Genomic DNA, 13,246 nt, shown 5'->3' on the forward strand with positions numbered 1-13,246 from the left:
GGTGACAATATACAGCCTTGACGTACTCCTTTCCCGATTTGGAACCCGTCTGTTGTTCCATGTCCAGTTCTAACGGTTGCTTCTTGGCCTGCATACAGATTTCTCAGTTTCTCCATTGCTGCCCTGCAAATAAATTCTTCAGTACCATTTTTCTAGATTCCATATATATGTTTTAGTATACGATATTTACCTTTCTCTTTCTGACTTACTTCACTCTGAATAATAGGCTCCAGGTTCATCTACCTCATTAGAACTAATGCAAATGCGTTCCTTTTTATGACTGAGTGATATTCCATTGTGTATATGTACCACAACTTCTTTATCCATTCATCTGTCACTGGACATCTAGGTTGCCTCCATGTTCTAGCTATCGTAAATAGTGCTGCAGTGAGCAATGGGATATATGTGTCTTTTTCAATTTTGGCTTCCTCAGGATATATGCCTAGGAGTGGGATTGCTGGGTCATATGGTGGTTTTATTCTAGTCTTTTAAGGAATCTCCATACTGTCTTCCATAGTGGCTGGGCCCAGTATATTTTGAAATGTCCAAATATGTGAGGATTTTTAATTTGTCTCTTTATTAACTTCTTTTTTCATTTTACTCATTTTCAGTTTTTATTTTAGAGATACAAAATAAAAATATTCTTTATAAGAAATATAACTTAAATGCTATTCTAAAAATGATTCCTCAGTATCATCATCTATGCAGTGCTAAAAGTGTCTTATGCATTTTGAACATTTTTGTTTTTCAGATTATATGCCTGGATCAGAATCCAAAAATTTTTCATATATTTTGATTGGTTGATATGAATTTAAGCTTCTTTCAATCTAACTCCATCTCCTTCCTCCCTGTCCCCACCTTGTTTTTTATTTTTGAGCAATTTGTGTTGTTAATTTGCTACTTTTTGGATTTTCCTGATTGTATCCTGTTGTGTACATTAACAGGTTCCTCTGTACTTTCTGTAAATTGATAGTTAAAATCTTAAGGTTGATCAGATTTAGAAGTAATCTTTTTGGTGAGATGGGTGGTGATGTGTTCCTTTTCCAGGAAGCTGATGGCCTCTCATTTTGTGATGTTAATTAGTAGGCTTCCATGCTCATTGTTGAGATCCATTAAATCATGACAAGTAGCAAAATACTAAATTTATCATATTTTCATTTATTAGCTAGAATACTTCTGCAAGAGAAATGTCTTCCATTCAACTCAGTTACCTTGTGGTCATTGATGATGGTCTTTATGATTCCTGTTTCTGAAGGTTGTTGGAGGATTTTTTTTTTTATTGGGCTAATACACATTTTTTTCAATTGTTTTTCATACAGGGCTTTTAGGTGAACTTTTATTTGAATAAATATTTATGCAGCAAAAGTTATTTTGAAATGTTCCAAACTAAGCCATATAAATAAATGGCCAAGTGAGGAATTTTGGCAAGAGAAACACCATTTTGGATATTTGAGGTCCTGAGAATATTTGAAATCTTGTTAGGGCTGAAAAAAAAATGCAACTATATATGTTGAGAAGGAAATGGCAACCCACTCTAGTACTCTTGCCTGGAGAATCCCATGGAGGGAGGAGCCTGGTAGGCTACAGTCCATGGGGTCGCAAAGAGTCGGATACGACTGAGTGACTTCACTATATGTATGGTAGCCATTGCTAATATCGTATAATCTAGCCATGTCATTTTATATGTGGTTCACTGGGGCTCATTCATTAGTTTGTTCAGTCATCAAATGTTCTCTGAGGCTTTTGTTCTCTGAGGAGGCACTGTTCCTGGTGCTGGATAAACTGCAGAACAAAGTCCCTGAGTTTGCTGTGCTTTATTGTGAGGTGGGGAAGCAACAAGTTAACAGATATGTTGAGAGGGTGAGAAATGACTTGAAAGAAATAAATACAGTGATGTGTTAGTGCTACTGGGTGGGACATCACTTTAGATGAGTACTAATGTTTCACATGAGATTTCCTTGACAGGAAGGGAGCCTGATAAGCAAAGATCTAGGAAAATGACTCTCCAAGCAGAGGGTAACACAAGGGCAAAGGCTCTGAAGTGTAAACAAGCTTGGTATGATTGAACTGCAAAAAGTCAATCAGTGTGACACACAGAGTGAGCGGGCAGAAGTGTGATGGAAGGCGAGTGGAGACAGGCAGGCAGGAATAGAGACGCAGAATTCAGCTTTTCTGGTCGATTCTGTCCTGATGTATTTTGCATTTCATTTGGCATGATTCTGAGGCCCTGGTAGCTGTGTTTCTTCAGCATAACATGTGCCGCTGCAGAAGAGAATGTTTCAGAAATCACTTCTCTCTTCTTGTCTGCCTCTGCTCCAGTCAACATCTGTCCCTTAGAAAGCCAGTTCTGAAGGAAATCTGGCCCTTTGCTGCAGCCTCGATTTCGTTTCTGGTGGTTACAGCCTCCGTGTTTCCAGGGACCTGGTTGTGATTCGCTGATTTGAGCAGGGTTGAAGAGCCCGCTCCTGGACCATTCCTGCTTCGTGCTCTGCCCTGACCTCTGGTGGACTTGGCCTGTTAAGGCATAGACCAAGCTAGAAGCTGGAAGCCTTTGCCTTCTATCTCTACCTGCCTGATTTGGTTTGGAGTGTGCACTCTATTATGAAGGTTTTGAGAAGAGGCATAATTTCAGACACCACCATGGAGTGGCCAGATGGCTTTTGATCATTCAACACCTCTTATACTGGTATGGGAACCATTCTTTAAGAGTTTGCATGAGCACTGCATGCTAAATTGCTCCAGTCATGTCCAGCTCTGTGCAACCCTATGGACTGTAGCCTGCCAGGCTCCTCTGTCCATGGAATTCTCCAGGCAAGAATATGGAGTGGGTTGCCTGTGCCCTCCTCCAGGGGATCTTCCTGTTCTAGGGATCGAACCCGAGTCTCTTATATCTCTTGCATTGGCAGGTGTGTTCTTTACCACTAGCATCACCTGGAAAGCCCTCTTTAGAGTTTGGATGGCATCAATCCTACCAGTCCCCCAGGCACAATGAATGGGTATAGGACCCAGCCTGACCAATGTGAACAATCATTCCTTTGGCCTGAAGGATTGGTTTGGAAAGAGCATATGATCTAAACTGGGCAAATCAAGTCTTCTGTAAGGGTCTGATACTTAGACCTTTCCCTGGAGATGGAGTTCTATAGATTCCTGAATACCTGAACTATCATCTCTTTGGCCCCTTGAGAGAGCTGGCCGAGAATTAAATTGACACCGAGGAAGAGGGTGGGTTCTGGAAATTCACAGGGAGTAATTTAAGCTTCTGCTTCTGGGTATGCCTAGGGTGAACTGATGAATTCCTTTTTTTCTTAAGCTAGTTTCCGTTGGATTTCTGACATAAATGGAAATCTCCTAATTAATACTGCAACCAGTGTTAGTCATAGTTATTATTTTTGTAGATAATCCGAAGTAAATTTGAAGTATATATGGTGTGACACTTTCCTTTATGACACCACATTAGTAATTATATAGTGGTCTGGATGACAATATTTAAATATCTCTCACTCCATGAGCAGGGGTCATATTTATTTTGTTCATCACTATAGGTCTTTGACTGGTTGATAGTAAGTCCTCAATAAATATTCATGGGATGAATATATTGTATGGCAATGTTTACTGATGTAAGAATGTAATTTCTCTTACCTAACACTATTGTGGTTATTGAAGAGAATATTCTTATTCCTAAGTGAGTCATGCTGAGGTGTTTGGAGGCAAAGTGGGATGATGTCCACAAATTAATTGGTTCAGAAAAAAAAAAACTATCTTTCTATCTATATCAATCTGTGTATGTATGTCTGTGTTGAGAGAGAGGGAAAACACATATGAAAAAATGTTAATCTTTGTTGAAATCAAGTGACGGCAATACAGGTGTTTATTGTACTCTCCTTTCAACTTTTGTATGTTTAAAAATGATCAAAATTCAAATTAGGAAAAGAGAAAAGATGACCTTTATCTGAATGGGCACTCATGCTTGTGTTGCCTTTAAGAAATGTCCAATTCCCCAATTATAGGACAAGTATACCAGAGAAAGACCATTTGCATTACAAAATAACTTTTAATTTTCCAGGGGAAAAAAATCCCCTCAAGTCTTATTCAAATCATAGCAATTAAAATGATCCAATGAAGAGCTCAGCTGTAGGGGAAACTGGAATTAGCACTAGAGGGCAGTCTTCCCTCCCTTCTTCCCTCCTTTTGTGTCTCCTTTCCCTCTCCCTTTCTTTTCTCTTTTTATTTCCCCCTTTCTTCCTTCAGTTATTTTGCTAAAATAAAAAAAATTTTTTTTCCCTTTTTTCTTTTTTAACAAACTAGGAAGTTATTATTAAAAAAATTTCAGACAATAAGGAAGGAGTAAAGGGGACAGCAAAAATTATCCTTGATGTTACTACCTACAGATAATAGTAAAAACAGTGCAAGGTATTATTCTAAGCATTTTACACATATTGACATGCTTAAACTTCACTCATAACCTGAGAAGGTAGTTCCTACTCTCATGCACATTTTACAGAAGAGAAAGTTGAGTAGAGGGTGTTAAGTTTCTGAGGATCAAATCCTGCATGGCCTTGCTGAGAAAGAGACACTCTGGACTCTTTGGTAAAAGTCCTTTGCTACATACATACTTGCCCACATTCATGTGTGTATACAAATGTGTGCACATGATAATCACCCACATGTATATGGATTTGCACATATATGTATGCCACAATTACATGTGTAAACACACACATTTTACAAAACAATCATTTTATTCATGGTACTTTATGACTTGGTTTAAAAATATATATATCACAACATTGTTAATCCTCTGAATAACAGGAAACTGTGGTGAGAGAGTTTAACTTGTCCTAGGCTGAGTGGAGCTGTGAACCTGGCTGGTTGACTCCAGAGCCTGTGTTCTTAGTCATGTACTGCTCCTTTTTTTTTTTTAATCCAGTTCTCTAATTTTTGTGTTTTAGTTATTTCTTAGTCTTAATGTTTTATAAATAATGCTGTCATGAATATCTCAGAATAAACACTTTTAAGAATCCTCAAAATCTTAGCTCTTAGACCCCTAGACTTTATTTCTTTATTCACAAAGCAGATATTAAATAAACTAGAAAATATGCTCAGCAATAGGTCTTCCTGTAAAGCTGTGTCAACTGAGAGTTGGAAGGGAGACTTCTGATCAATTTTTCTGTTCTGGGCAAGAATCTTTTCTAACAATGACCTAGTAGCTGATATGATTACAATAGTAGTACCACCTCTTGAACACTATATTTCAACCACTGGGTCACACCTTTTTCCTTTATCATTTCCTTAATCTTTACAATAACTCTGTGAGGGAGGTGTTATCCCTCTGTGTTCAGATGAGAGCAAACATCCTGTGACATCTCTGAGAAGATGGGCAAAGCCTCTGTTTACACACATCTATGAATGGGGAGCTCTGTTGTGCAAAGCAGACCAGACCACTTATGGAGCCCTGTAATTGCTTACTTACTATTGTAAGAATTCACTTACAATCACTGTAGAATTCACTAACTCTCTTTTCACACAATAGAGCTTGTTTAGATAATAACAATGAACATAGCTGCCATTTGTTGGGCATTTGCAAGAGGCCAGCATTAGTTCTTAGTGTACTTTTCACAGGTATTTTTAATACCTCACTTATACATAATGACCTTATATGGGGGGTATATTATTTTTTTCCATTTTATATATGAGGTGACTGAGGCCTGTGGCTATTAACTAGTGAGGCCAAGACAGTCCCATCTCACCTGAATGTACTTACCAGATGGCTTTAGAACCTGACCTCTCTAGAAAGATGCCTGAGGGCAGGGAAGTTAAGATGATTAGTTCGGTCAACATAGAAGAATGTCAGTTTAGAGAGATGGAAAGCCGCTGGCCAAGTTCCTTCCTAAAACTTTCCAAAGTTTTCAGAATTTCATATAGTATGGATGTAGGTTGGAACAAGGAAAATTTAGATGGAAGTCTAGCAAACATTAATTATCACATCAACAAACATATCCGTAACACTTATTGATGTAGTAGGGGTTTGCTATAAAACCTAATATTGTGCTGTGTGCAAATTTACTTTAGAATCTATTGTGTTTATTCCTCTGTCATGGGTTGAATTGTGTGCACCCAAAAGATAAGTCTTAATTCCAGGTACTTATGAATGTGACCTTTTCTGGAAACAGACCTTTGAGATACAATCAAGTTAAGATCCAAAATCACTGCAGATGGTGTTAAGATCCAAAATGACTGCAGATGGTGACTGCAGCCATGAAATTAAAAGATGCTTACTCCTTGGAAGGAAAGTTATGACCAACCTAGATAGCATATTCAAAAGCAGAGACATTACTTTGCCAACAAAGGTTCGTCTAGTCAAGGCTATGGTTTTTCCAGTGGTCATGTATGGATGTGAGAGTTGGACTGTGAAGAAAGCTGAGCACCGAAGAATTGATGCTTTTGAACTGTGGTGTTGGAGAAGACTCTTGAGAGTCCCTTGCACTGCAAGGAGATCCAACCAGTCCATTCTGAAGGAGATCAGCCCTGGGATTTCTTTGGAGGGAATGATGCTGAAGCTGAAACTCCAGTACTTTGGCTACCTCATGTGAAGAGTTGACTCATTGGAAAAGACTCTGATGCTGGGAGGGATTGGGGGCAGGAGGAGAAGGGGACGACAGAGGATGAGATGGCTAGATGGCATCACTGACTCGATGGACATGAATTTGAGTGAACTCCAGGAGTTGGTGATGGACAGGGAGGCCTGGTGCGCTGTGGTTCATGGGGTCTTGAAGAGTCGGACATGACTGAGCGACTGAACTGAACTGAACTAATTTAATATGACTGGTGTCCTTAGAAGAAAAGGAAAGTGCCAGGTGAAGACAGAGACACACTGGGAGAATGTCACATGACAGCAGAGGCAGAGATTTGAGTGATGCAGCTGCAGGCTGTTGACCTGAAATAAATAGACTGCCAGTTACTTTTCCAGCAAAAATGAGTTTATTCAGAATCAGGAAAGAATTGCAGTTTGGGGTCTGCCACCATGGCAAGCCATATGCAAGTCTCATCACAGCATAGGAGGGACAGTTAAAAGAGGGGGAAAAGGAATTTGGGAGGGCTGTAGTAAACAAAGAGTCCATGACTTTTCATTAGTTGAGTTGTTGCCAAGAGAAAGGAGGAGGTTGGTCTACTTCCCGTTGGGCTACGCTATTATCAGAGGTAATGGGAGCTCCCCCTTCTGGTCTCCTGACTATTTAATTGAGGTTTCTGTTTATTAATTTTTTACAAGGCCAAGGAACATCAAGGTTTGATGCCCCTTTAAGAAACTACAGAAATGCAAGGAAGGAGTCTATCTGAAGTCTCAGAGAGAGTGTGGTCCTGCTGATATCTTCATTTTAGGTATCTAGCAACTGTGTAGAATTGTGGGGGAAATATATTTCTGTTGTTTTAAGCTCCCTCATCTGTAGTATTTTGTTACAACAGCCCTAGGAAACTAATACAACCTCCCATTCCACTTCTAGGAGTTGATAAACTATCCTCAAGATTTGAAGTCTGTTCAGTTGCATGGATAATTTCCTTTCGCTTGTTCCCTCTGGGATTTTCAAACTTCAGTGTGTATAAACAAAAAATACATATATATATATATATGTATATGTATGTATTCTGCAGTTCGTTTGGAGAATTTTTAAAAGTTGAAGTATAGTTGACTTACAATATTGTGTTCATTTCAGGTATTCAGCGAAATGATTTTGTTATACATATATATATATATATATATATATATATGTATACATCTATATATATTTTTTGTCAATTCTTTTCCATTATAGTTTATTACAACATATGGAATTTTCCAGGCAAGAATACTGGAGTGAGTTGCTATGCCCTTCTCCAGGGGAATTCCCGACCCAGGGATCAAACCCCATTTCCTGAATTGGAGGCAGATTCTTTACTGTCTGAGCCACCAGGGGAGATAAAGTTCCTTGTGCTATACAGTAAATCCTTGTTGTTTGTGAGGATTTTTTTCAATAGATAATTTTCACTGAAAGTTTTTTCACATTTGTTCATTTAGAATGTGACTCCCAAGCTTCTTTGTATTGTATTACCCTTTGCTTTCTCTCCCCTAGGCAATATCCCTTCAGTTTTTGTTGAAATATTTTCCTAGGCCATTTGCCAACCAAACGTATTCTCTTGTGAATGTACTATCGTGGATCAATGCCTCTCTTAAAGTGTGGTACTTGGTATAGGGATTATAGTGGGACTGATAACTTCCCTGCTGTGGATATGAGCACTGTACTTCTATCAGTGAAATCTCTGCTTTTTTTTTTTAAAGCAGCCATACAGCAGCTATTTAATTGAAACCCCACATCTTTTTTTTTTTTTTAATGTTTAGCTCCTAAGTCTGATTTTATACCTTTTAAAACATGCCGAATTATAGATGTTTTAGGACACCTAAATATAGAGTGTTACTTTGCTCCTATTAATTTTTTATTGTATGCAACTAAGATTAGATCTAATATGCAGTACAGTGATTATAGATACAAAACTCTACTATGAACAAAAAAATTAAACTTACCGAGAGACTAGATCTTAATTGTTCCCAGTACTAGAGGAAGTGATAATTATGTGACTTGGTAGAGGTATTAGCTCAGGCTACAATGATAGTGAAAGTCGCTCAGTCGTGTCCGACTCTTTGCGACCCCATGTACTATACAGTCCGTGGAATTCTCCAGGCCAGAATACTGGAGTGGGTATCCTTTCCCTTCTCCAAGGGATCTTCCCAACCCAGGAATCAAACCCAGGTCTCCCGCATTGCAGGCAGATTGCAATATAAATGTATCACATCAGTATATTCCATACCTTAAATTTACAAAATGTTGTATGTCAAAAATATCTCAATAAGAAAAAAAAAATCTAAAAAATGTATTTTTCCCTCAATCACTCTCTTTTTCTCTTCAAGCTTGTTGGTCTCATGAGAGGAGTCTCCCCATTACAGACTTCATCTCCAGATTAAATAAGTAAGTTTGCTTTTTAAGCCTATTTATGAATATCACTTTCTTCCTTCAGGTTTGTGCCATGTTCTTGCATTCAGGTTTGGATGGTTGCTCCATCTTCCATCTATTTGTGTGGCTCTGGTGGGAGTTTTCTGTGTATTAAATACATTGCTTTCTTTAGATGCTGTCTTCTCTTTCTGACTCTTGAGGAGAATCTGTGAATTTCATTTTAGTTAGAATGTTACTAAGACAGACTTAATGCCTCTGGATTGTACCCATCTTTTAAGAATATCAATGTAATAATATATTTATATAGAGAAAATGGGTAATAAAATTTACTAATAATTATTGGGTTTCTTCCTATGTGCTAGGCATTGTCATTTAAGAAAATTGAGGTGGAAGTCACATATTATAAAATCAACCATTTTAAAGCAAACAATTCAGCGGCATCAAGTACATTCATAATGTTGTACAACTACTGCCTCTGTCTAGTTAAACATTTTCATCACTCCGAAGTAAAACCCCCTACCAATTAAGCATTTTCTCCCTCTCCTTCCTCCCCTCAACTTCTGGCAGCCATCAATCTGCATTTTGTCTATATGGCTTTTTGTATTGTGGATATTTCATATAAATGAGATCATATAGTATGTGACTTCTGTTTGCCATTTTTCTCTCAGCATGGTTTGCAGGATCATCCATGTTGTAGCGTGTTTCAGTACTTGTATTTCTTTTTGTGACTGAATGATGTTCCATTCTGTTGATGGTCATTTATGCTGTTTCCACCTTTTGGCTATTGTGAATAGTGCTGCTATGAACATACCTGCGTATGTACTTGTTTTAGGGTTATGTTATAAACTGTGCCTTTTAGGACTTGGAAAACACTGTCATTCTTTTTCTAGGAAGCCTTTATTTGGGTGCCTGTGCAATTTGTAAATAGAATGATACAACCAAAGAAGATTCATTCATTTTGTAGGGCTTGCTCTCTCCTGGATTATGTTCACATTTCTGGGACATATTTCAAGCTGAATGAGTCCATCAACATTATTATCATCCCCCTGACACTGGTGATGGTAGCTATCATTTGAGAGCCTATCATATCATAGATACTATTTTTATCCACATTTCACAGATGGAGAAACTGAGGCTTATGAAACTTAAGCATCTTTCCCAAGGGATAGACTAGTGATAGAGCTAGGACTAAAACCAAAATCTTTGTGACTCTAAAACTTGAGCTATGTGACAGTTACGTGCCTGAGTTTTCCAATTTTCATGAAGTTGGCTTTTTCCCCTAGTTTTAGTGGATAGCTGCTGACCATCAATAATAATAAACCTTCAATCAGTCAGTCCTGAAATCAGTTCAGTGAGTCAGAACCGTCACTGAAAACTGAAATGGAATGGAATAAGATGGAAAATACCATGTAGTAAGGGTATTATTTGATTAAACTTGCATTTTCACGTGTGTGGCATGTACATATGTGTCTGCATGAAGTAGTGATATAAAATGTATTTCTTATTGTGCGTTGCAGTCAAAAGGTTTGAAAAAATGCTCTAAGCCACTCAGGTTCGTTTTGATCAATGAATGTTCATCATACGTTTGAACTCTTATACAACCCCATACGTTTGAGTTTTTATACACCCAAACAATTGTTGCTAGTTTCTTCATTCTCAAATATGGAGAATTTGCTCTCATCCTCCAAGTTCACAAATTACTGAACTATGATATTTTTTGCCTCTTCATAGCCATCATTGACTGATACTACATGCAGTTTTACATGGGTGCAAGCCTTTGAAATTCTGTTACCCTTCATTATTAAATAACACACATACAAAAAAGTGCACATTTAATAAGTACTTTAATAAGTGATAGCCCACATCAATTTTCACTTAACACAAACAGACCATTTGTGCTGTTTTGTCACTTACTGGCACCCACATCAGACGAGCAAGACATGAAACTAGACATCTTCCCTGCTGTTCATCACATAGCATAAATGCAATTTGGGGGCTCTGGTCCCCAGACAGCCTCCGGGAAGGGCTCCTGTGGATATGCAGATGATAATTCCACATGGTAAATGTTTGGTTTTCTTCACGTCAGTAGCAATCCACAGCAGTTCTCTGGGGACACTTTCAAAAGCCAGTTTGAAAATTTGTTCCTTAAAAACACAATGTTTTAAAAAATTTATGATGAGAACATATTAAAAATGCCAAGTTGTTGGTAAAAAGCCCCAAAGCATCCTTTTAATAAATTGGAGTGAATTATAACTTAAATCCTACAAAATAGAATTAGGGTTTTACATTTTTATTTGTCTCAATGCAAGAATTCAGTCTTTCACTGAAACATTAAAAAAAAAAGTCATGCAGAAAGTTCAAGGGATCGTTAATCAGGTAGGGAGGGTTGTGGAAACTGATCATTGAGTAAATGCTGTTGAAACACCCTTTGGTGTAAAACACTATGCCAAGTGTTGAGAAAAGGGAAAAATTATGATATAGCAAGCTGCTTCAGAAAGCTAGCCAACAGGAGACTCCTATGTGTGTTTGTAGGATAGATTTAAAGGAAGTTCATCAAAATCTTGTATGAAATTAATGGTAGAAAAGTAGAATTATAATGTCTGTTAAAAAGGGAATAAATACATTCTGGTGGAATCATCCAATGGGATAACAGAAAGCTATTAATAAGAAAGAGGGAGACTTCCCTGGTGGTCCAATGGTACAAACTGTGAAGAATGGTTAACCTGAGGAGTGGGCTTGGGGTCAGGGAAAGATATTACAGTAAGGACTTCAGAGCAGAAAGGTAGGGCAAGTCTGGGTACTGGTTGATATTGCTAAACTTCTGCATCAGCCCTGAAATACCAGAAACAATTAAATTGTGAAATTATGCAAGCAGTATCCATTGTTCAGTTCAGTTCAGTTGCTCAGTCATGTCCGACTCTTTGCGACCCCATGAATCACAGCACGCCAGGCCTGCCTGTCCATCACCAACTCCCGGAGTTCACACAGACTCACGTCCATCGAGTCAGTGATGCCATCTAGCCATCTCATCCTCTGTCATCCCCTTCTCCTCCTGCCCCCAATCCCTCCCAGGATCAGGGTCTTTTCCAATGAGTCAACTCTTCGCATGAGGTGGCCAAAGTATTGGAGTTTCAGCTTTAGCATCAGTCCTTCCAATGAACACCCAGGACTGATCTCCTTTAGGATGGACTGGTTGGATCTCCTTGCAGTCCAAGGGACTCTCAAGAGTCTTCTCCAACACCACAGTTCAAAAGCATCAATTCTTCGGCGCTCAGCCTTCTTCATAGTCCAACTCTCACATCCATACATGACCACTGGAAAAAGCATAGCCTTGACTTGACAGACCTTTGTTAGCAAAGTAATATCTCTGCTTTTGAATATGCTATCTAGGTTGGTCATAACTTTCCTTCCAAGGAATAAGCGTCTTTTAATTTCATGGCTGCAATCACCATCTGCAGTGATTTTGGAGCCCCCAAAAATAGTCTGAAACTGTTTGTTTCTCGTGGCTAAAAGCAATTCTATACAGTGCCGTAAAAAAAGCCTTGTTGAATTGAAAATATTGATGAATTCAAGGAGGTGACTCAAGCTATATAAATAAAAGATAAATAACAATGCAAGACTATGTGTACTGAGTATCAAATGGATAGCCTGGTGAACCTATCAAGAAGATCTTCATGGAAGAGAGAAAATGTGAAGTGATTTCAAAAGCTAGTAATAGTAAAAATGTGGATTTAATAATTAGTTGTGCAAAAAAAAAGTCACATTGGGTTTTGATAACTCAACTTGGTCTCATTTTTTTGACTATTCTTTTTCTAAAGTGCTTTTGATATGGACCATTTTAAAGTCTTTTTTTGAATTTGTTACAATATTGCTCATGTTTTATGGTTTGTTTTTTTTTTTGGCCTCAAGGCACATGAGATCTTAGCTCCCCAACTAGGGATTGAACCAGCACCCCCTGCATTGGAAGGCAAAGTCTTAACCACTGGACCACTAGGGAAATCCCTTGAGACTTTTTAATAGCAAAAAACACACTATTAGTTCATTCTAGCTATACTGAGTCAAGTCAGTGTTTTCTGCTTTACTCCCTTATCTCTGGTTGGCATCCAAGTTCTGAAGGGCTCATGTGGTATCGTGGACACATTTTCTGTGTGTGCATATGTAGGTGCATGTGTGGGTGCATGTGAGTGCCCGTTTGTCTGTGTATTGTTCCCTAATTTTAGGACTTTACAGGGAGGGGCTAAACGCAGGGCTCCTTTGCAGAGATG

The sequence above is a fragment of the Bos javanicus genome, chromosome 7 (assembly GCF_032452875.1).
Source record: "Bos javanicus breed banteng chromosome 7, ARS-OSU_banteng_1.0, whole genome shotgun sequence".
Lineage (NCBI taxonomy): Eukaryota > Metazoa > Chordata > Mammalia > Artiodactyla > Bovidae > Bos > Bos javanicus.